At 61.9% G+C, this 18,557-nt stretch overlaps 17 non-coding genes across 17 annotated transcripts; all 17 read right to left on the reverse strand.

Annotated features, from left to right (window-relative positions):
- Positions 1–598: 598 nt before the first annotated feature.
- LOC144253210 (small nucleolar RNA SNORD116) lies at positions 599–692 on the reverse strand. Its single transcript, XR_013343205.1, has one exon. It is a non-coding gene; the product is annotated as a small nucleolar RNA SNORD116 (small nucleolar RNA).
- Positions 693–1,671: 979 nt separating this feature from the next.
- On the reverse strand, positions 1,672–1,765 carry LOC144253211 (small nucleolar RNA SNORD116). The gene has a single exon (XR_013343206.1). It is a non-coding gene; the product is annotated as a small nucleolar RNA SNORD116 (small nucleolar RNA).
- Positions 1,766–2,753: 988 nt separating this feature from the next.
- LOC144253213 (small nucleolar RNA SNORD116) lies at positions 2,754–2,847 on the reverse strand. Its single transcript, XR_013343208.1, has one exon. It is a non-coding gene; the product is annotated as a small nucleolar RNA SNORD116 (small nucleolar RNA).
- Positions 2,848–3,849: 1,002 nt separating this feature from the next.
- Positions 3,850–3,943, reverse strand: LOC144253214 (small nucleolar RNA SNORD116). Its single transcript, XR_013343209.1, has one exon. It is a non-coding gene; the product is annotated as a small nucleolar RNA SNORD116 (small nucleolar RNA).
- A 992-nt stretch (positions 3,944–4,935) lies between these two features.
- On the reverse strand, positions 4,936–5,029 carry LOC144253215 (small nucleolar RNA SNORD116). The gene has a single exon (XR_013343210.1). It is a non-coding gene; the product is annotated as a small nucleolar RNA SNORD116 (small nucleolar RNA).
- A 961-nt stretch (positions 5,030–5,990) lies between these two features.
- LOC144253216 (small nucleolar RNA SNORD116) lies at positions 5,991–6,084 on the reverse strand. The gene has a single exon (XR_013343211.1). It is a non-coding gene; the product is annotated as a small nucleolar RNA SNORD116 (small nucleolar RNA).
- Positions 6,085–7,066: 982 nt separating this feature from the next.
- On the reverse strand, positions 7,067–7,160 carry LOC144253217 (small nucleolar RNA SNORD116). Its single transcript, XR_013343212.1, has one exon. It is a non-coding gene; the product is annotated as a small nucleolar RNA SNORD116 (small nucleolar RNA).
- A 985-nt stretch (positions 7,161–8,145) lies between these two features.
- Positions 8,146–8,239, reverse strand: LOC144253218 (small nucleolar RNA SNORD116). The gene has a single exon (XR_013343213.1). It is a non-coding gene; the product is annotated as a small nucleolar RNA SNORD116 (small nucleolar RNA).
- Positions 8,240–9,227: 988 nt separating this feature from the next.
- On the reverse strand, positions 9,228–9,321 carry LOC144253219 (small nucleolar RNA SNORD116). The gene has a single exon (XR_013343214.1). It is a non-coding gene; the product is annotated as a small nucleolar RNA SNORD116 (small nucleolar RNA).
- Positions 9,322–10,306: 985 nt separating this feature from the next.
- Positions 10,307–10,400, reverse strand: LOC144253220 (small nucleolar RNA SNORD116). Its single transcript, XR_013343215.1, has one exon. It is a non-coding gene; the product is annotated as a small nucleolar RNA SNORD116 (small nucleolar RNA).
- A 982-nt stretch (positions 10,401–11,382) lies between these two features.
- Positions 11,383–11,476, reverse strand: LOC144253221 (small nucleolar RNA SNORD116). Its single transcript, XR_013343216.1, has one exon. It is a non-coding gene; the product is annotated as a small nucleolar RNA SNORD116 (small nucleolar RNA).
- A 1,003-nt stretch (positions 11,477–12,479) lies between these two features.
- On the reverse strand, positions 12,480–12,573 carry LOC144253222 (small nucleolar RNA SNORD116). The gene has a single exon (XR_013343217.1). It is a non-coding gene; the product is annotated as a small nucleolar RNA SNORD116 (small nucleolar RNA).
- Positions 12,574–13,565: 992 nt separating this feature from the next.
- Positions 13,566–13,659, reverse strand: LOC144253224 (small nucleolar RNA SNORD116). Its single transcript, XR_013343219.1, has one exon. It is a non-coding gene; the product is annotated as a small nucleolar RNA SNORD116 (small nucleolar RNA).
- Positions 13,660–14,620: 961 nt separating this feature from the next.
- On the reverse strand, positions 14,621–14,714 carry LOC144253225 (small nucleolar RNA SNORD116). The gene has a single exon (XR_013343220.1). It is a non-coding gene; the product is annotated as a small nucleolar RNA SNORD116 (small nucleolar RNA).
- Positions 14,715–15,696: 982 nt separating this feature from the next.
- LOC144253226 (small nucleolar RNA SNORD116) lies at positions 15,697–15,790 on the reverse strand. The gene has a single exon (XR_013343221.1). It is a non-coding gene; the product is annotated as a small nucleolar RNA SNORD116 (small nucleolar RNA).
- Positions 15,791–16,775: 985 nt separating this feature from the next.
- Positions 16,776–16,869, reverse strand: LOC144253227 (small nucleolar RNA SNORD116). The gene has a single exon (XR_013343222.1). It is a non-coding gene; the product is annotated as a small nucleolar RNA SNORD116 (small nucleolar RNA).
- A 982-nt stretch (positions 16,870–17,851) lies between these two features.
- Positions 17,852–17,945, reverse strand: LOC144253228 (small nucleolar RNA SNORD116). Its single transcript, XR_013343223.1, has one exon. It is a non-coding gene; the product is annotated as a small nucleolar RNA SNORD116 (small nucleolar RNA).
- Between the last annotated feature and the right edge of the window lie 612 nt (positions 17,946–18,557).

Genomic DNA, 18,557 nt, shown 5'->3' on the forward strand with positions numbered 1-18,557 from the left:
CAAGCCTCACCATACACTGTCCTGCATCCCCAATCCACAGGGAGCGCATCCACAATCCCGCACCTGGGGGCTAGTTCCGCACAACGGGGAACCTGGGCGCGCCATCTTGGGAGGACAGTTTGCTACAGGCCTCGCTTTCCGCACCTTCTAGGCTTCACCAGGGGTATGCCTGCTGCAATTGTCCCCATCCGCCTTGTACCTGTCCTCCCCTTCACCCTCCACACTCCACCCCGCTGCCCGCTGCGAGAAGCTCTGCTACACCCTCACCCACTGGTCCTCTAACAAAGGGAGGGCCAGGGCTAGCCCTCTCCAGACAACCTCATGCCTCCAGGTTATCCCAACCTTTCAAATAGGGCGCCTGGACACCTCACACCTGTTGTTCCCCAGCAGGCCTGGCTCTGCGGAGCATGCGGTTCCGCTCAGCCAAGAATACCCAGCGGCCCCTTGCACACGGACGGGGCCACAAACCCAGCTGTGGGCACCGGCCGCGCCTAGGACTTCGCCCAGGAGGAGGACAAGTATGGGAAGATCCGGCAGCTATCCCTGGCCCCTGCCACCTCTGCCTCTGCCTCTGCCTCTGCCTCTGCCAACGTGTGCCGGACCTCAGTCACGATGAGCGAGACGGTAGTGGGTTTTCACTCATTTTGTTCAGCTTTTCCAAGGAATGTTATTGGAGGACTCATCATCGATCCAAGCACGCCGGACGCACCAGCGGCGTCCACGCCCCTGGCCGGGCCGGGGCCCGACCCAGCACATTTAGGGGGCGGTATGCCCACGCCAATTCCTGCCTATCCTCCAACAACTGGCTTGGCACCGTGGACGTGGACAAGCCAAGCTTACCGTCTTCGCCACGCCCCGGCCTGGGTCCCAGTCTCGAACACGGGGATGCCAACCAGAAAACAGGACCCCACGGCCTCAGCACAGGTGGGCACGCTCCAAGCAGCCACCAGGCACGCCTCCCTCGCCCGCCACCTCGTCCTGAAGAGTGCACACAAATGACAAGCAACCATGAGAACAAAGGCCCCGGGCCAGGGCTCTCCTCTCCCATGCCAGCTTCCTGTAGGCTGAGTAAAATCCTCAATGCTCAGGATACACTCTCCTGCATCCCCCATATACTCAGAGCTAATGGAGAATCGCACATCTGGGCGCTACGGCCACACACCCGGAGACCTTGCACGGGCCATCTAGGGAGGATAGATTGCCACAGGCCTCGCTTCCCGCACCCTGCACTCATCGCCAGGGGTCTGCCTGCTGCAACATTCCACTTCCGCCTTGTTCCTGTCCTCCACTCCACCCCGCTGCCCCCTGAGATAAGGTATGCTACACCCTCACCCACTGGTCCCATCAGGAAAGGGAGGGCCAGGGCTAGGCAACCTCGTGCCTACAGGCAACCTCGTGCCTCCAAGTCATCCCAACCTTTTAAAGGAGGGCGCTTGGACACCTCACACCGGTGCTGCCCCAACAGGCCTGGCTCTTTCCAGCACCTGACTCGGCTCAGCCAAGAATACCCAGCGGCCACACGCACATGGACGGGGCCACGGCCCAGCTGTGGGCATCGGCCGGCCTAGCAATTCGCCCAGGAGGAGGACAAGTATGGGAAGCCCCGGCGGCTATCCCTGGCCCCTGCCACCTCTGCCTCTGCCTCTGCCTCTGCCTCTGCCAACGTGTGCCGGACCTCAGTCACGATGAGCGAGACGGTAGTGGGTTTTCACTCATTTTGTTCAGCTTTTCCAAGGAATGTTATTGGAGGACTCATCATCGATCCAAGCACGCCGGAGGCACCAACCGCGTCCACGCCCCGGGCCGGGACGGGCCGGGGCCCGAACGAGCACAGTCACGGGGAAGGTATTTGCACACCAACCCTCATCGCCCCCAACAACTGGCTCGGCACGGGGGAGGTGGACAAGCCAAGCTTACCGTCTTCGCCACGCTCCGGCCTGGGTCCCAGTCGCGAACACGGGGATGCCAAACACCAAACAGGACCCCACGGCATCAGCAGAGGTGGGCACGCTCCACTCAGCCACCAGGAACGCCTCCCTCGCCCGCCACCTCGTCCTGAAGAGTGTACACAAGTGACAAGCAACCATGAGAACAACGGCCCGGTGCCAGGGCTCTCCTGTCCGATGCCAGCTTCCTGTCGGCTGAGTATACTCCCCAAGCCTCACCATACACTGTCCTGCATCCCCAATCCACAGGGAGCGCATCCACAATCCCGCACCTGGGGGCTAGTTCCGCACAACGGGGAACCTGGGCGCGCCATCTTGGGAGGACAGTTTGCTACAGGCCTCGCTTTCCGCACCTTCTAGGCTTCACCAGGGGTATGCCTGCTGCAATTGTCCCCATCCGCCTTGTACCTGTCCTCCCCTTCACCCTCCACACTCCACCCCGCTGCCCGCTGCGAGAAGCTCTGCTACACCCTCACCCACTGGTCCTCTAACAAAGGGAGGGCCAGGGCTAGCCCTCTCCAGACAACCTCATGCCTCCAGGTCATCCCAACCTTTCAAATAGGGCGCCTGGACACCTCACACCTGTTGTTCCCCAGCAGGCCTGGCTCTGCGGAGCATGCGGTTCCGCTCAGCCAAGAATACCCAGCAGCCGCTTCCACACGGACGGGGCCACAAACCCAGCTGTGGGCACCGGCCGCGCCTAGGACTTCGCCCAGGAGGAGGACAAGTATGGGAAGCCCCGGCAGCTATCCCTGGCCCCTGCCACCTCTGCCTCTGCCTCTGCCTCTGCCTCTGCCAACGTGTGCCGGACCTCAGTCACGATGAGCGAGACGGTAGTGGGTTTTCACTCATTTTGTTCAGCTTTTCCAAGGAATGTTATTGGAGGACTCATCATCGATCCAAGCACGCTGGACACACCAGCGGCGTCCACGCCCCTGGCCGGGCCGGGGCCCGACCCAGCACATTTAGGGGGCGGTATGCCCACGCCAATTCCTGCCTATCGTCCAACAACTGGCTTGGCACCGTGGACGTGGACAAGCCAAGCTTACCGTCTTCGCCACGCCCCGGCCTGGGTCCCAGTCACGAACACGGGGATGCCAACCAGAAAACAGGACCCCACGGCCTCAGCACAGGTGGGCACGCTCCAAGCAGCCACCAGGCACGCCTCCCTCGCCCGCCACCTCGTCCTGAAGAGTGCACACAAATGACAAGCAACCATGAGAACAAAGGCCCCGGGCCAGGGCTCTCCTCTCCCATGCCAGCTTCCTGTAGGCTGAGTAAAATCCTCAATGCTCAGGATACACTCTCCTGCATCCCCCATATACTCAGAGCTAATGGAGAATCGCACATCTGGGCGCTACGGCCACACACCCGGAGACCTTGCGCGGGCCATCTAGGGAGGATAGATTGCCACAGGCCTCGCTTCCCGCACCCTGCACTCATCGCCAGGGGTCTGCCTGCTGCAACATTCCACTTCCGCCTTGTTCCTGTCCTCCACTCCACCCCGCTGCCCCCAGAGATAACGTATGCTACACCCTCACCCACTGGTCCCATCAGGAAAGGGAGGGCCAGGGCTAGGCAACCTCGTGCCTACAGGCAACCTCGTGCCTCCAACTCATCCCAACCTTTTAAAGGAGGGCGCTTGGACACCTCACACCGGTGGTGCCCCAGCAGGCCTGGCTCTTTCCAGCACCTGACTCGGCTCAGCCAAGAATACCCAGCGGCCACACGCACATGGACGGGGCCACGGCCCAGCTGTGGGCATCGGCCGGCCTAGGAATGCGCCCAGGAGGAGGACAAGAATGGGAAGCCCCGGCGGCTATCCCTGGCCCCTGCCACCTCTCCTCTGCCTCTGCCTCTGCCTCTGCCTCTGCCTCTGCCTCTGCCTCTGCCAACGTGTGCCGGACCTCAGTCACGATGAGCGAGACGGTAGTGGGTTTTCACTCATTTTGTTCAGCTTTTCCAAGGAATGTTATTGGAGGACTCATCATCGATCCAAGCACGCCGGAGGCACCAACCGCGTCCACGCCCCGGGCCGGGACGGGCCGGGGCCCGAACGAGCACAGTCACGGGGAAGGTATTTGCACACCAACCCTCATAGCCCCCAACAACTGGCTCGGCACGGGGGAGGTGGACAAGCCAAGCTTACCGTCTTCGCCACGCTCCGGCCTGGGTCCCAGTCGCGAACACGGGGATGCCAAACACCAAACAGGACCCCACGGCATCAGCAGAGGTGGGCACGCTCCACTCAGCCACCAGGAACGCCTCCCTCGCCCGCCACCTCGTCCTGAAGAGTGTACACAAGTGACAAGCAACCATGAGAACAACGGCCCGGTGCCAGGGCTCTCCTGTCCGATGCCAGCTTCCTGTCGGCTGAGTATACTCCCCAAGCCTCACCATACACTGTCCTGCATCCCCAATCCACAGGGAGCGCATCCACAATCCCGCACCTGGGGGCTAGTTCCGCACAACGGGGAACCTGGGCGCGCCATCTTGGGAGGACAGTTTGCTACAGGCCTCCCTTTCCGCACCTTCTAGGCTTCACCAGGGGTATGCCTGCTGCAATTGTCCCCATCCGCCTTGTACCTGTCCTCCCCTTCACCCTCCACACTCCACCCCGCTGCCCGCTGCGAGAAGCTCTGCTACACCCTCACCCACTGGTCCTCTAACAAAGGGAGGGCCAGGGCTAGCCCTCTCCAGACAACCTCATGCCTCCAGGTCATCCCAACCTTTCAAATAGAGCGCCTGGACACCTCACACCTGTTGTTCCCCAGCAGGCCTGGCTCTGCGGAGCATGCGGTTCCTTCCGCTCACCCAAGAATACCCAGCGGCCCCTTGCACACGGACGGGGCCACAAACACAGCTGTGGGCACCGGCCTCGCCTAGGACTTCGCCCAGGAGGATGACAAGTATGGGAAGCCCCGGCAGCTATCCCTGGAGCCTGCCACCTCTGCCTCTGCCTCTGCCTCTGCCTCTGCCAACGTGTGCCGGACCTCAGTCACGATGAGCGAGACGGTAGTGGGTTTTCACTCATTTTGTTCAGCTTTTCCAAGGAATGTTATTGGAGGACTCATCATCGATCCAAGCATGCCGGACGCACCAGCGGCGTCCACGCCCCTGGCCGGGCCGGGGCCCGACCCAGCACATTTAGGGGGCGGTATGGCCACGCCAATTCCTGCCTATCCTCCAACAACTGGCTTGGCACCGTGGACGTGGACAAGCCAAGCTTACCGTCTTCTCCACGCCCCGGCCTGGGTCCCAGTCACGAACACGGGGATGCCAACCAGAAAACAGGACCCCACGGCCTCAGCACAGGTGGGCACGCTCCAAGCAGCCACCAGGCACGCCTCCCTCGCCCGCCACCTCGTCCTGAAGAGTGCACACAAATGACAAGCAACCATGAGAACAAAGGCCCCGGGCCAGGGCTCTCCTCTCCCATGCCAGCTTCCTGTAGGCTGAGTAAAATCCTCAATGCTCAGGATACACTCTCCTGCATCCCCCATATACTCAGAGCTAATGGAGAATCGCACATCTGGGCGCTACGGCCACACACCCGGAGACCTTGCACGGGCCATCTAGGGAGGATAGATTGCCACAGGCCTCGCTTCCCGCACCCTGCACTCATCGCCAGGGGTCTGCCTGCTGCAACATTCCACTTCCGCCTTGTTCCTGTCCTCCACTCCACCCCGCTGCCCCCTGAGATAACGTATGCTACACCCTCACCCACTGGTCCCATCAGGAAAGGGAGGGCCAGGGCTAGGCAACCTCGTGCCTACAGGCAACCTCGTGCCTCCAACTCATCCCAACCTTTTAAAGGAGGGCGCTAGGACACCTCACACCGGTGCTGCCCCAACAGGCCTGACTCTTTCCAGCACCTGACTCGGCTCAGCCAAGAATACTAAGCGGCCACACGCACATGGACGGGGCCACGGCCCAGCTGTGGGCATCGGCCGGCCTAGGAATTCGCCCAGGAGGAGGACAAGTATGGGAAGCCCCGGCGGCTATCCCTGGCCCCTGCCACCTCTGCCTCTGCCAACGTGTGCCGGACCTCAGTCACGATGAGCGAGACGGTAGTGGGTTTTCACTCATTTTGTTCAGCTTTTCCAAGGAATGTTATTGGAGGACTCATCATCGATCCAAGCACGCCGGAGGCACCAACCGCGTCCACGCCCCGGGCCGGGACGGGCCGGGGCCCGAACGAGCACAGTCACGGGGAAGGTATTTGCACACCAACCCTCATCGCCCCCAACAACCTGGCTCGGCACGGGGGAGGTGGACAAGCCAAGCTTACCGTCACGCTCCGGCCTGGGTCCCAGTCGCGAACACGGGGATGCCAAACACCAAACAGGACCCCACGGCATCAGCAGAGGTGGGCACGCTCCACTCAGCCACCAGGAACGCCTCCCTCGCCCGCCACCTCGTCCTGAAGAGTGTACACAAGTGACAAGCAACCATGAGAACAACGGCCCGGTGCCAGGGCTCTCCTGTCCGATGCCAGCTTCCTGTCGGCTGAGTATACTCCCCAAGCCTCACCATACACTGTCCTGCATCCCCAATCCACAGGGAGCGCATCCACAATCCCGCACCTGGGGGCTAGTTCCGCACAACGGGGAACCTGGGCGCGCCATCTTGGGAGGACAGTTTGCTACAGGCCTCGCTTTCCGCACCTTCTAGGCTTCACCAGGGGTATGCCTGCTGCAATTGTCCCCATCCGCCTTGTACCTGTCCTCCCCTTCACCCTCCACACTCCACCCCGCTGCCCGCTGCGAGAAGCTCTGCTACACCCTCACCCACTGGTCCTCTAACAAAGGGAGGGCCAGGGCTAGCCCTCTCCAGACAACCTCATGCCTCCAGGTTATCCCAACCTTTCAAATAGGGCGCCTGGACACCTCACACCTGTTGTTCCCCAGCAGGCCTGGCTCTGCGGAGCATGCGGTTCCGCTCAGCCAAGAATACCCAGCGGCCCCTTGCACACGGACGGGGCCACAAACCCAGCTGTGGGCACCGGCCGCGCCTAGGACTTCGCCCAGGAGGAGGACAAGTATGGGAAGCCCGGCAGCTATCCCTGGCCCCTGCCACCTCTGCCTCTGCCTCTGCCTCTGCCTCTGCCAACGTGTGCCGGACCTCAGTCACGATGAGCGAGACGGTAGTGGGTTTTCACTCATTTTGTTCAGCTTTTCCAAGGAATGTTATTGGAGGACTCATCATCGATCCAAGCACGCCGGACGCACCAGCGGCGTCCACGCCCCTGGCCGGGCCGGGGCCCGACCCAGCACATTTAGGGGGCGGTATGCCCACGCCAATTCCTGCCTATCCTCCAACAACTGGCTTGGCACCGTGGACGTGGACAAGCCAAGCTTACCGTCTTCGCCACGCCCCGGCCTGGGTCCCAGTCTCGAACACGGGGATGCCAACCAGAAAACAGGACCCCACGGCCTCAGCACAGGTGGGCACGCTCCAAGCAGCCACCAGGCACGCCTCCCTCGCCCGCCACCTCGTCCTGAAGAGTGCACACAAATGACAAGCAACCATGAGAACAAAGGCCCCGGGCCAGGGCTCTCCTCTCCCATGCCAGCTTCCTGTAGGCTGAGTAAAATCCTCAATGCTCAGGATACACTCTCCTGCATCCCCCATATACTCAGAGCTAATGGAGAATCGCACATCTGGGCGCTACGGCCACACACCCGGAGACCTTGCACGGGCCATCTAGGGAGGATAGATTGCCACAGGCCTCGCTTCCCGCACCCTGCACTCATCGCCAGGGGTCTGCCTGCTGCAACATTCCACTTCCGCCTTGTTCCTGTCCTCCACTCCACCCCGCTGCCCCCTGAGATAAGGTATGCTACACCCTCACCCACTGGTCCCATCAGGAAAGGGAGGGCCAGGGCTAGGCAACCTCGTGCCTACAGGCAACCTCGTGCCTCCAAGTCATCCCAACCTTTTAAAGGAGGGCGCTTGGACACCTCACACCGGTGCTGCCCCAACAGGCCTGGCTCTTTCCAGCACCTGACTCGGCTCAGCCAAGAATACCCAGCGGCCACACGCACATGGACGGGGCCACGGCCCAGCTGTGGGCATCGGCCGGCCTAGCAATTCGCCCAGGAGGAGGACAAGTATGGGAAGCCCCGGCGGCTATCCCTGGCCCCTGCCACCTCTGCCTCTGCCTCTGCCTCTGCCTCTGCCTCTGCCAACGTGTGCCGGACCTCAGTCACGATGAGCGAGACGGTAGTGGGTTTTCACTCATTTTGTTCAGCTTTTCCAAGGAATGTTATTGGAGGACTCATCATCGATCCAAGCACGCCGGAGGCACCAACCGCGTCCACGCCCCGGGCCGGGACGGGCCGGGGCCCGAACGAGCACAGTCACGGGGAAGGTATTTGCACACCAACCCTCATCGCCCCCAACAACTGGCTCGGCACGGGGGAGGTGGACAAGCCAAGCTTACCGTCTTCGCCACGCTCCGGCCTGGGTCCCAGTCGCGAACACGGGGATGCCAAACACCAAACAGGACCCCACGGCATCAGCAGAGGTGGGCACGCTCCACTCAGCCACCAGGAACGCCTCCCTCGCCCGCCACCTCGTCCTGAAGAGTGTACACAAGTGACAAGCAACCATGAGAACAACGGCCCGGTGCCAGGGCTCTCCTGTCCGATGCCAGCTTCCTGTCGGCTGAGTATACTCCCCAAGCCTCACCATACACTGTCCTGCATCCCCAATCCACAGGGAGCGCATCCACAATCCCGCACCTGGGGGCTAGTTCCGCACAACGGGGAACCTGGGCGCGCCATCTTGGGAGGACAGTTTGCTACAGGCCTCGCTTTCCGCACCTTCTAGGCTTCACCAGGGGTATGCCTGCTGCAATTGTCCCCATCCGCCTTGTACCTGTCCTCCCCTTCACCCTCCACACTCCACCCCGCTGCCCGCTGCGAGAAGCTCTGCTACACCCTCACCCACTGGTCCTCTAACAAAGGGAGGGCCAGGGCTAGCCCTCTCCAGACAACCTCATGCCTCCAGGTTATCCCAACCTTTCAAAAAGGGCGCCTGGACACCTCACACCTGTTGTTCCCCAGCAGGCCTGGCTCTGCGGAGCATGCGGTTCCGCTCAGCCAAGAATACCCAGCGGCCCCTTGCACACGGACGGGGCCACAAACCCAGCTGTGGGCACCGGCCGCGCCTAGGACTTCGCCCAGGAGGAGGACAAGTATGGGAAGATCCGGCAGCTATCCCTGGCCCCTGCCACCTCTGCCTCTGCCTCTGCCTCTGCCTCTGCCAACGTGTGCCGGACCTCAGTCACGATGAGCGAGACGGTAGTGGGTTTTCACTCATTTTGTTCAGCTTTTCCAAGGAATGTTATTGGAGGACTCATCATCGATCCAAGCACGCCGGACGCACCAGCGGCGTCCACGCCCCTGGCCGGGCCGGGGCCCGACCCAGCACATTTAGGGGGCGGTATGCCCACGCCAATTCCTGCCTATCCTCCAACAACTGGCTTGGCACCGTGGACGTGGACAAGCCAAGCTTACCGTCTTCGCCACGCCCCGGCCTGGGTCCCAGTCTCGAACACGGGGATGCCAACCAGAAAACAGGACCCCACGGCCTCAGCACAGGTGGGCACGCTCCAAGCAGCCACCAGGCACGCCTCCCTCGCCCGCCACCTCGTCCTGAAGAGTGCACACAAATGACAAGCAACCATGAGAACAAAGGCCCCGGGCCAGGGCTCTCCTCTCCCATGCCAGCTTCCTGTAGGCTGAGTAAAATCCTCAATGCTCAGGATACACTCTCCTGCATCCCCCATATACTCAGAGCTAATGGAGAATCGCACATCTGGGCGCTACGGCCACACACCCGGAGACCTTGCACGGGCCATCTAGGGAGGATAGATTGCCACAGGCCTCGCTTCCCGCACCCTGCACTCATCGCCAGGGGTCTGCCTGCTGCAACATTCCACTTCCGCCTTGTTCCTGTCCTCCACTCCACCCCGCTGCCCCCTGAGATAAGGTATGCTACACCCTCACCCACTGGTCCCATCAGGAAAGGGAGGGCCAGGGCTAGGCAACCTCGTGCCTACAGGCAACCTCGTGCCTCCAAGTCATCCCAACCTTTTAAAGGAGGGCGCTTGGACACCTCACACCGGTGCTGCCCCAACAGGCCTGGCTCTTTCCAGCACCTGACTCGGCTCAGCCAAGAATACCCAGCGGCCACACGCACATGGACGGGGCCACGGCCCAGCTGTGGGCATCGGCCGGCCTAGCAATTCGCCCAGGAGGAGGACAAGTATGGGAAGCCCCGGCGGCTATCCCTGGCCCCTGCCACCTCTGCCTCTGCCTCTGCCTCTGCCTCTGCCTCTGCCAACGTGTGCCGGACCTCAGTCACGATGAGCGAGACGGTAGTGGGTTTTCACTCATTTTGTTCAGCTTTTCCAAGGAATGTTATTGGAGGACTCATCATCGATCCAAGCACGCCGGAGGCACCAACCGCGTCCACGCCCCGGGCCGGGACGGGCCGGGGCCCGAACGAGCACAGTCACGGGGAAGGTATTTGCACACCAACCCTCATCGCCCCCAACAACTGGCTCGGCACGGGGGAGGTGGACAAGCCAAGCTTACCGTCTTCGCCACGCTCCGGCCTGGGTCCCAGTCGCGAACACGGGGATGCCAAACACCAAACAGGACCCCACGGCATCAGCAGAGGTGGGCACGCTCCACTCAGCCACCAGGAACGCCTCCCTCGCCCGCCACCTCGTCCTGAAGAGTGTACACAAGTGACAAGCAACCATGAGAACAACGGCCCGGTGCCAGGGCTCTCCTGTCCGATGCCAGCTTCCTGTCGGCTGAGTATACTCCCCAAGCCTCACCATACACTGTCCTGCATCCCCAATCCACAGGGAGCGCATCCACAATCCCGCACCTGGGGGCTAGTTCCGCACAACGGGGAACCTGGGCGCGCCATCTTGGGAGGACAGTTTGCTACAGGCCTCGCTTTCCGCACCTTCTAGGCTTCACCAGGGGTATGCCTGCTGCAATTGTCCCCATCCGCCTTGTACCTGTCCTCCCCTTCACCCTCCACACTCCACCCCGCTGCCCGCTGCGAGAAGCTCTGCTACACCCTCACCCACTGGTCCTCTAACAAAGGGAGGGCCAGGGCTAGCCCTCTCCAGACAACCTCATGCCTCCAGGTTATCCCAACCTTTCAAATAGGGCGCCTGGACACCTCACACCTGTTGTTCCCCAGCAGGCCTGGCTCTGCGGAGCATGCGGTTCCGCTCAGCCAAGAATACCCAGCGGCCCCTTGCACACGGACGGGGCCACAAACCCAGCTGTGGGCACCGGCCGCGCCTAGGACTTCGCCCAGGAGGAGGACAAGTATGGGAAGATCCGGCAGCTATCCCTGGCCCCTGCCACCTCTGCCTCTGCCTCTGCCTCTGCCAACGTGTGCCGGACCTCAGTCACGATGAGCGAGACGGTAGTGGGTTTTCACTCATTTTGTTCAGCTTTTCCAAGGAATGTTATTGGAGGACTCATCATCGATCCAAGCACGCCGGACGCACCAGCGGCGTCCACGCCCCTGGCCGGGCCGGGGCCCGACCCAGCACATTTAGGGGGCGGTATGCCCACGCCAATTCCTGCCTATCCTCCAACAACTGGCTTGGCACCGTGGACGTGGACAAGCCAAGCTTACCGTCTTCGCCACGCCCCGGCCTGGGTCCCAGTCTCGAACACGGGGATGCCAACCAGAAAACAGGACCCCACGGCCTCAGCACAGGTGGGCACGCTCCAAGCAGCCACCAGGCACGCCTCCCTCGCCCGCCACCTCGTCCTGAAGAGTGCACACAAATGACAAGCAACCATGAGAACAAAGGCCCCGGGCCAGGGCTCTCCTCTCCCATGCCAGCTTCCTGTAGGCTGAGTAAAATCCTCAATGCTCAGGATACACTCTCCTGCATCCCCCATATACTCAGAGCTAATGGAGAATCGCACATCTGGGCGCTACGGCCACACACCCGGAGACCTTGCACGGGCCATCTAGGGAGGATAGATTGCCACAGGCCTCGCTTCCCGCACCCTGCACTCATCGCCAGGGGTCTGCCTGCTGCAACATTCCACTTCCGCCTTGTTCCTGTCCTCCACTCCACCCCGCTGCCCCCTGAGATAAGGTATGCTACACCCTCACCCACTGGTCCCATCAGGAAAGGGAGGGCCAGGGCTAGGCAACCTCGTGCCTACAGGCAACCTCGTGCCTCCAACTCATCCCAACCTTTTAAAGGAGGGCGCTTGGACACCTCACACCGGTGGTGCCCCAGCAGGCCTGGCTCTTTCCAGCACCTGACTCGGCTCAGCCAAGAATACCCAGCGGCCACACGCACATGGACGGGGCCACGGCCCAGCTGTGGGCATCGGCCGGCCTAGGAATGCGCCCAGGAGGAGGACAAGAATGGGAAGCCCCGGCGGCTATCCCTGGCCCCTGCCACCTCTGCCTCTGCCTCTGCCTCTGCCTCTGCCTCTGCCTCTGCCTCTGCCTCTGCCAACGTGTGCCGGACCTCAGTCACGATGAGCGAGACGGTAGTGGGTTTTCACTCATTTTGTTCAGCTTTTCCAAGGAATGTTATTGGAGGACTCATCATCGATCCAAGCACGCCGGAGGCACCAACCGCGTCCACGCCCCGGGCCGGGACGGGCCGGGGCCCGAACGAGCACAGTCACGGGGAAGGTATTTGCACACCAACCCTCATAGCCCCCAACAACTGGCTCGGCACGGGGGAGGTGGACAAGCCAAGCTTACCGTCTTCGCCACGCTCCGGCCTGGGTCCCAGTCGCGAACACGGGGATGCCAAACACCAAACAGGACCCCACGGCATCAGCAGAGGTGGGCACGCTCCACTCAGCCACCAGGAACGCCTCCCTCGCCCGCCACCTCGTCCTGAAGAGTGTACACAAGTGACAAGCAACCATGAGAACAACGGCCCGGTGCCAGGGCTCTCCTGTCCGATGCCAGCTTCCTGTCGGCTGAGTATACTCCCCAAGCCTCACCATACACTGTCCTGCATCCCCAATCCACAGGGAGCGCATCCACAATCCCGCACCTGGGGGCTAGTTCCGCACAACGGGGAACCTGGGCGCGCCATCTTGGGAGGACAGTTTGCTACAGGCCTCGCTTTCCGCACCTTCTAGGCTTCACCAGGGGTATGCCTGCTGCAATTGTCCCCATCCGCCTTGTACCTGTCCTCCCCTTCACCCTCCACACTCCACCCCGCTGCCCGCTGCGAGAAGCTCTGCTACACCCTCACCCACTGGTCCTCTAACAAAGGGAGGGCCAGGGCTAGCCCTCTCCAGACAACCTCATGCCTCCAGGTCATCCCAACCTTTCAAATAGAGCGCCTGGACACCTCACACCTGTTGTTCCCCAGCAGGCCTGGCTCTGCGGAGCATGCGGTTCCTTCCGCTCACCCAAGAATACCCAGCGGCCCCTTGCACACGGACGGGGCCACAAACACAGCTGTGGGCACCGGCCTCGCCTAGGACTTCGCCCAGGAGGAGGACAAGTATGGGAAGCCCCGGCAGCTATCCCTGGAGCCTGCCACCTCTGCCTCTGCCTCTGCCTCTGCCTCTGCCAACGTGTGCCGGACCTCAGTCACGATGAGCGAGACGGTAGTGGGTTTTCACTCATTTTGTTCAGCTTTTCCAAGGAATGTTATTGGAGGACTCATCATCGATCCAAGCATGCCGGACGCACCAGCGGCGTCCACGCCCCTGGCCGGGCCGGGGCCCGACCCAGCACATTTAGGGGGCGGTATGGCCACGCCAATTCCTGCCTATCCTCCAACAACTGGCTTGGCACCGTGGACGTGGACAAGCCAAGCTTACCGTCTTCTCCACGCCCCGGCCTGGGTCCCAGTCACGAACACGGGGATGCCAACCAGAAAACAGGACCCCACGGCCTCAGCACAGGTGGGCACGCTCCAAGCAGCCACCAGGCACGCCTCCCTCGCCCGCCACCTCGTCCTGAAGAGTGCACACAAATGACAAGCAACCATGAGAACAAAGGCCCCGGGCCAGGGCTCTCCTCTCCCATGCCAGCTTCCTGTAGGCTGAGTAAAATCCTCAATGCTCAGGATACACTCTCCTGCATCCCCCATATACTCAGAGCTAATGGAGAATCGCACATCTGGGCGCTACGGCCACACACCCGGAGACCTTGCGCGGGCCATCTAGGGAGGATAGATTGCCACAGGCCTCGCTTCCCGCACCCTGCACTCATCGCCAGGGGTCTGCCTGCTGCAACATTCCACTTCCGCCTTGTTCCTGTCCTCCACTCCACCCCGCTGCCCCCTGAGATAACGTATGCTACACCCTCACCCACTGGTCCCATCAGGAAAGGGAGGGCCAGGGCTAGGCAACCTCGTGCCTACAGGCAACCTCGTGCCTCCAACTCATCCCAACCTTTTAAAGGAGGGCGCTAGGACACCTCACACCGGTGCTGCCCCAACAGGCCTGACTCTTTCCAGCACCTGACTCGGCTCAGCCAAGAATACTAAGCGGCCACACGCACATGGACGGGGCCACGGCCCAGCTGTGGGCATCGGCCGGCCTAGGAATTCGCCCAGGAGGAGGACAAGTATGGGAAGCCCCGGCGGCTATCCCTGGCCCCTGCCACCTCTGCCTCTGCCAACGTGTGCCGGACCTCAGTCACGATGAGCGAGACGGTAGTGGGTTTTCACTCATTTTGTTCAGCTTTTCCAAGGAATGTTATTGGAGGACTCATCATCGATCCAAGCACGCCGGAGGCACCAACCGCGTCCACGCCCCGGGCCGGGACGGGCCGGGGCCCGAACGAGCACAGTCACGGGGAAGGTATTTGCACACCAACCCTCATAGCCCCCAACAACTGGCTCGGCACGGGGGAGGTGGACAAGCCAAGCTTACCGTCTTCGCCACGCTCCGGCCTGGGTCCCAGTCGCGAACACGGGGATGCCAAACACCAAACAGGACCCCACGGCATCAGCAGAGGTGGGCACGCTCCACTCAGCCACCAGGAACGCCTCCCTCGCCCGCCACCTCGTCCTGAAGAGTGTACACAAGTGACAAGCAACCATGAGAACAACGGCCCGGTGCCAGGGCTCTCCTGTCCGATGCCAGCTTCCTGTCGGCTGAGTATACTCCCCAAGCCTCACCATACACTGTCCTGCATCCCCAATCCACAGGGAGCGCATCCACAATCCCGCACCTGGGGGCTAGTTCCGCACAACGGGGAACCTGGGCGCGCCATCTTGGGAGGACAGTTTGCTACAGGCCTCGCTTTCCGCACCTTCTAGGCTTCACCAGGGGTATGCCTGCTGCAATTGTCCCCATCCGCCTTGTACCTGTCCTCCCCTTCACCCTCCACACTCCACCCCGCTGCCCGCTGCGAGAAGCTCTGCTACACCCTCACCCACTGGTCCTCTAACAAAGGGAGGGCCAGGGCTAGCCCTCTCCAGACAACCTCATGCCTCCAGGTTATCCCAACCTTTCAAATAGGGCGCCTGGACACCTCACACCTGTTGTTCCCCAGCAGGCCTGGCTCTGCGGAGCATGCGGTTCCGCTCAGCCAAGAATACCCAGCGGCCCCTTGCACACGGACGGGGCCACAAACCCAGCTGTGGGCACCGGCCGCGCCTAGGACTTCGCCCAGGAGGAGGACAAGTATGGGAAGATCCGGCAGCTATCCCTGGCCCCTGCCACCTCTGCCTCTGCCTCTGCCTCTGCCAACGTGTGCCGGACCTCAGTCACGATGAGCGAGACGGTAGTGGGTTTTCACTCATTTTGTTCAGCTTTTCCAAGGAATGTTATTGGAGGACTCATCATCGATCCAAGCACGCCGGACGCACCAGCGGCGTCCACGCCCCTGGCCGGGCCGGGGCCCGACCCAGCACATTTAGGGGGCGGTATGCCCACGCCAATTCCTGCCTATCCTCCAACAACTGGCTTGGCACCGTGGACGTGGACAAGCCAAGCTTACCGTCTTCGCCACGCCCCGGCCTGGGTCCCAGTCTCGAACACGGGGATGCCAACCAGAAAACAGGACCCCACGGCCTCAGCACAGGTGGGCACGCTCCAAGCAGCCACCAGGCACGCCTCCCTCGCCCGCCACCTCGTCCTGAAGAGTGCACACAAATGACAAGCAACCATGAGAACAAAGGCCCCGGGCCAGGGCTCTCCTCTCCCATGCCAGCTTCCTGTAGGCTGAGTAAAATCCTCAATGCTCAGGATACACTCTCCTGCATCCCCCATATACTCAGAGCTAATGGAGAATCGCACATCTGGGCGCTACGGCCACACACCCGGAGACCTTGCACGGGCCATCTAGGGAGGATAGATTGCCACAGGCCTCGCTTCCCGCACCCTGCACTCATCGCCAGGGGTCTGCCTGCTGCAACATTCCACTTCCGCCTTGTTCCTGTCCTCCACTCCACCCCGCTGCCCCCTGAGATAAGGTATGCTACACCCTCACCCACTGGTCCCATCAGGAAAGGGAGGGCCAGGGCTAGGCAACCTCGTGCCTACAGGCAACCTCGTGCCTCCAAGTCATCCCAACCTTTTAAAGGAGGGCGCTTGGACACCTCACACCGGTGCTGCCCCAACAGGCCTGGCTCTTTCCAGCACCTGACTCGGCTCAGCCAAGAATACCCAGCGGCCACACGCACATGGACGGGGCCACGGCCCAGCTGTGGGCATCGGCCGGCCTAGCAATTCGCCCAGGAGGAGGACAAGTATGGGAAGCCCCGGCGGCTATCCCTGGCCCCTGCCACCTCTGCCTCTGCCTCTGCCTCTGCCTCTGCCTCTGCCAACGTGTGCCGGACCTCAGTCACGATGAGCGAGACGGTAGTGGGTTTTCACTCATTTTGTTCAGCTTTTCCAAGGAATGTTATTGGAGGACTCATCATCGATCCAAGCACGCCGGAGGCACCAACCGCGTCCACGCCCCGGGCCGGGACGGGCCGGGGCCCGAACGAGCACAGTCACGGGGAAGGTATTTGCACACCAACCCTCATCGCCCCCAACAACTGGCTCGGCACGGGGGAGGTGGACAAGCCAAGCTTACCGTCTTCGCCACGCTCCGGCCTGGGTCCCAGTCGCGAACACGGGGATGCCAAACACCAAACAGGACCCCACGGCATCAGCAGAGGTGGGCACGCTCCACTCAGCCACCAGGAACGCCTCCCTCGCCCGCCACCTCGTCCTGAAGAGTGTACACAAGTGACAAGCAACCATGAGAACAACGGCCCGGTGCCAGGGCTCTCCTGTCCGATGCCAGCTTCCTGTCGGCTGAGTATACTCCCCAAGCCTCACCATACACTGTCCTGCATCCCCAATCCACAGGGAGCGCATCCACAATCCCGCACCTGGGGGCTAGTTCCGCACAACGGGGAACCTGGGCGCGCCATCTTGGGAGGACAGTTTGCTACAGGCCTCGCTTTCCGCACCTTCTAGGCTTCACCAGGGGTATGCCTGCTGCAATTGTCCCCATCCGCCTTGTACCTGTCCTCCCCTTCACCCTCCACACTCCACCCCGCTGCCCGCTGCGAGAAGCTCTGCTACACCCTCACCCACTGGTCCTCTAACAAAGGGAGGGCCAGGGCTAGCCCTCTCCAGACAACCTCATGCCTCCAGGTTATCCCAACCTTTCAAATAGGGCGCCTGGACACCTCACACCTGTTGTTCCCCAGCAGGCCTGGCTCTGCGGAGCATGCGGTTCCGCTCAGCCAAGAATACCCAGCGGCCCCTTGCACACGGACGGGGCCACAAACCCAGCTGTGGGCACCGGCCGCGCCTAGGACTTCGCCCAGGAGGAGGACAAGTATGGGAAGATCCGGCAGCTATCCCTGGCCCCTGCCACCTCTGCCTCTGCCTCTGCCTCTGCCAACGTGTGCCGGACCTCAGTCACGATGAGCGAGACGGTAGTGGGTTTTCACTCATTTTGTTCAGCTTTTCCAAGGAATGTTATTGGAGGACTCATCATCGATCCAAGCACGCCGGACGCACCAGCGGCGTCCACGCCCCTGGCCGGGCCGGGGCCCGACCCAGCACATTTAGGGGGCGGTATGCCCACGCCAATTCCTGCCTATCCTCCAACAACTGGCTTGGCACCGTGGACGTGGACAAGCCAAGCTTACCGTCTTCGCCACGCCCCGGCCTGGGTCCCAGTCTCGAACACGGGGATGCCAACCAGAAAACAGGACCCCACGGCCTCAGCACAGGTGGGCACGCTCCAAGCAGCCACCAGGCACGCCTCCCTCGCCCGCCACCTCGTCCTGAAGAGTGCACACAAATGACAAGCAACCATGAGAACAAAGGCCCCGGGCCAGGGCTCTCCTCTCCCATGCCAGCTTCCTGTAGGCTGAGTAAAATCCTCAATGCTCAGGATACACTCTCCTGCATCCCCCATATACTCAGAGCTAATGGAGAATCGCACATCTGGGCGCTACGGCCACACACCCGGAGACCTTGCGCGGGCCATCTAGGGAGGATAGATTGCCACAGGCCTCGCTTCCCGCACCCTGCACTCATCGCCAGGGGTCTGCCTGCTGCAACATTCCACTTCCGCCTTGTTCCTGTCCTCCACTCCACCCCGCTGCCC

Source organism: Urocitellus parryii, unplaced genomic scaffold (assembly GCF_045843805.1).
Source record: "Urocitellus parryii isolate mUroPar1 unplaced genomic scaffold, mUroPar1.hap1 Scaffold_999, whole genome shotgun sequence".
Lineage (NCBI taxonomy): Eukaryota > Metazoa > Chordata > Mammalia > Rodentia > Sciuridae > Urocitellus > Urocitellus parryii.